Below are 3,631 nucleotides of genomic sequence, written 5' to 3' on the forward strand. Positions count from 1 at the left end.
ATGACACAGCGCCCCCCCCCTCCGCCCCCAACACACACCGCGCGCTCCCGAGTAGAAATTAACTCAAGGAAAGGACCAAGTGGAGAACTGAGTAGAAAATAAACAGAAATGCTGTCCTTGGCTGTATTCCTCCTGTTCGCTGCAGGCCCTGGGTAGGCAGTGAGGCAGGTCTTAATGGTCAGATCCCTGACCTAGAGCCCATCAAGAGCAAAGAGGGGCAGAAACCCCAAAAGCATTGTCCCCTGAGCTGTGGGCTCGGTGGTCTCCGAATGTACTGAACAACTGATTGGAGATTAGAATGATTAGAATGCATCTAAGTCTAACAGTGCCCAAATCTAAATTCGTTATTTCATCTTTCATTTGTCCCAGGGTTAATATAAGTGTTTTAACTTTCTGTTATGGATGTTTGTACTTACGTGCAATAACAGAGCAGTGTAACAGAACTTCCTATGTCCATCACTCATCTTGTATGATTACTGACTTGTGGCTAAGAATCCATTGCAATCTGACAAGCACCTAAGATTTACAAACCATGTTGGATCCTAAACAGGACATAAGGACCCCAAAAAAGAGTCTGGTTCAGCTGCATCCCACCTGGAAGACATGGCACCTGACCTGGATCCTTGAAAAATGAGCAAGTGTCACCTAGAAGGACATTCATTCATTCATTCATTCACTCTCAGCAAATAATTATACAGGATGAGACATTGTCCTTGGTGCTAACACCCAAAAAGCAAGATAGAGTTCCTGCTTTTCATTCAGCTTACAGACTAAAAGAGGGAAGAGACACCACTTAGGTAAGTAAAATTATAGTGTCTTAAGGAAAATACACAGGACACTGCATGTGTCAGGTTAGTCTAGGCTGGGAGATTTGGAAGGCTCCCACAGGAAGTAAAATTTAAGTGAGAGAACAGGATGGCACACAGAAGAAGAGAAAGTTACTCAAAGTAGCAGGAGTACAGGAAGAGTCTAGAGATTACTATAGTTTAAAGATGGCCACCCAAACTCACGGTGAGTCAAGAGGACTGTAATTTCAAGGCCAGCTTGAGTTATTATATACTAAGACCATGCCTCAACCCGTCCCACCCACCCTGACCCCCAGAAGTCATGAAGGCTCAGCTTTTATAGCTGGTTTGTCCGTTCGTGGTTTAACAGATTAAAGGGTTGTGTGGATAACAGGTCTAATATAAAAGCTAGTTCGTCTGTGTCTTTTTTATGCACTTCCCTCTCCTTACCATAGAGATGGCCCTGTGCCATCTTACACCCCCACAGAACCCTAACATCAAGTTGAACCTCATGAAGTGCTCATCTTGATCTTGGACATCCCAGACTCTAGAGAGATCAGTAAATACCTTGCCTGTGGTCCTTAGTGATAACCTGAGAAAAGAGACTGAGGCAAGTGTGGCAGTGTAGAAAAAGGACAGAAGAAATGGAACTGTGTCCAATCAAGTTGAGCCTTCTATAGTCAGTTCTGAACGTTAAGTAGGGAGTCATCAGAGTGTGGATGTTGAGGGAGAGGAGATAGAAGATCAATGTAGGAAGGGTGGAGACCAGTTAGGAGGTAATTAAGGTAGCTAAGGTGGGACATGATGACTAAGAACCACACGGGGAGGGGGGAATTAGGAATGGAGAAAATTGCATAGGCTCAATAAATTCAAGAGACAGAATAAACAGAAGTTAGCAATCAGTTAATTAATTAAGCATTGGATTGAGAACATGGCAGAAAATGACTTCTGGATATTTGCTTTGACCCGTGAGAAAAGTCAGAGATACCACTCACCTAAAATGGCTCACCAAAAATTTCCAAGTCTCATTAAACAAGAGGCTGAGGTATTCAGGAAATATTTTTAGATAACCACAAACTTGAACAATCTGATGAGAATGAGGAGTATACATTAGTTATTTTTCTTTCTTTCTCTTCCTTTTATTTTTTGTTTGTTTATTTTCAAGACAGGATTTCTCTGTTTAGCCCTGGCTGTCCTAGAAGTTGCTCTGTAGACCAGGCTGGCCTCGAACTCACAGAGATCCACTGCCTCTGCCTTGAGTGTGCTGGGATTAAAGGCGTGCATTACCACCACCACAGCCCACATTAGTTACTTTTCTGTTGTTTTGATAAAACACCATGACTAAGGCAATTTATAGAAGGAATAGTTTATTTGGGGCTTACAGTTCCAGGGAATGGAAGCTCATCCCCACCACAGCAGCAGGCAGGTAGGTATGGTGCTGGTGAACCAGCTCAGAGCTTACCATAAGAAAGAGAATTAACAGAAATGTATCTTTTTTTCTTTTTTTTTTTTTTGAGATAGGGTTTCTCTGTATAGCCCTGGCTGTCCTGGAACTCACTCTGTAGACCAGGCTGGCCTCGAACTCAGAAATCTACCTGCCCCTGCCTCCCAAGTGCTGGGATTAAAGGCATGCGCCACCACCGCCAGGCATTTTTTTTTTAAAGATTTATTTATTTATTTTATATATAAGTACACTGTAACTGTCTTCAGACACACCAGAAGAAGGCATCAGATCTCATTACAGATGGTTGTGAGCCACCATGTGGTTGCTGGGATTTGAACTCAGGACCTCCGGAAGAGGAGTCAGTGCTCTTACCCACTGAGCCATCTCTCCAGCCCCGATGTATCAAGCCTTTAAGACTTCAAAGTATAGCCAGACAGTGGTGATGCATGCCTTTAATCCCAGCAGTTGGGAGGCAGAGGCAGGTGGATTTCTGAGTTCAAGGCCAGCCTGCTATACAGAGAAACCCTGTTTCAAAAAATGAAAAAAAAAAAAAAAAGACCAAAGACCTCAAAGTGTGTCCCACTGCCTCATTTTCTCCAATAAAGCCACACCTCCTTATCCTTTCCATGCACTACCACCAACTGGGACCAAGTGTTCAATTTTATGAGCCTTATGGGGTGGTGGGGAGGCATTCTCATTTAAACTTCCATAGTCTAATTAGCTAGAGTATAAGAAAAGAAAAAGATACAGGTAGTGTTCTGGTGTGTTAGATTTATACAGTCTCCCTGAATTCCTTACCTACTCCTAGGCTTACAAAACCTTCTGACCTACACAGAATCAGTATGCATCTGCACTCTTCCTTTCTCTGTTCTTCTCTCTCATCCTGTGTTCTCTAAGATCAATCCTTATCCTATGAAATCCTGTGGATGCTGTGGTTTCCTGACTAATGTGAGTTCCTCTCAGGTAGCAATATGCTGTAGTTATTACAATGGAACTAGAAGGAAAGTTTGATCAGAAGCAAATCTATTTAGAGGCACTTTCTCTGCAGCCCAGGATGGCCCAGAACTCACTGTGTAGCTGAAGCTCTTCTAAGCCTCCTGAGTCTCCTGGGCCTGCTGGGTTCCCCCTCCAAGAACTGAGATTATAAGCACATGCCACCATACTCAATGAATAATGGACTTGTGCTATTAAATGTGATAGACCAGTCAATTAGTGTTACTTGGCATTTGGTGCCCAAGTCATCTATATCGAAGAACAGAGTTTTCATCCATATTAACACTTTTTTAGTTGGGTTTTTTTTTTTTCTTTCGAGACAGGGTTTCTCTGTGTAGCCCTGGCTGTCCTGGAACTCACTTTGTAGACCAGGCTGGCTTCGAACTCAGAAATCTGCCTGCCTCTGCCT

Source organism: Mastomys coucha, unplaced genomic scaffold (genome assembly GCF_008632895.1).
Source record: "Mastomys coucha isolate ucsf_1 unplaced genomic scaffold, UCSF_Mcou_1 pScaffold21, whole genome shotgun sequence".
NCBI lineage: Eukaryota > Metazoa > Chordata > Mammalia > Rodentia > Muridae > Mastomys > Mastomys coucha.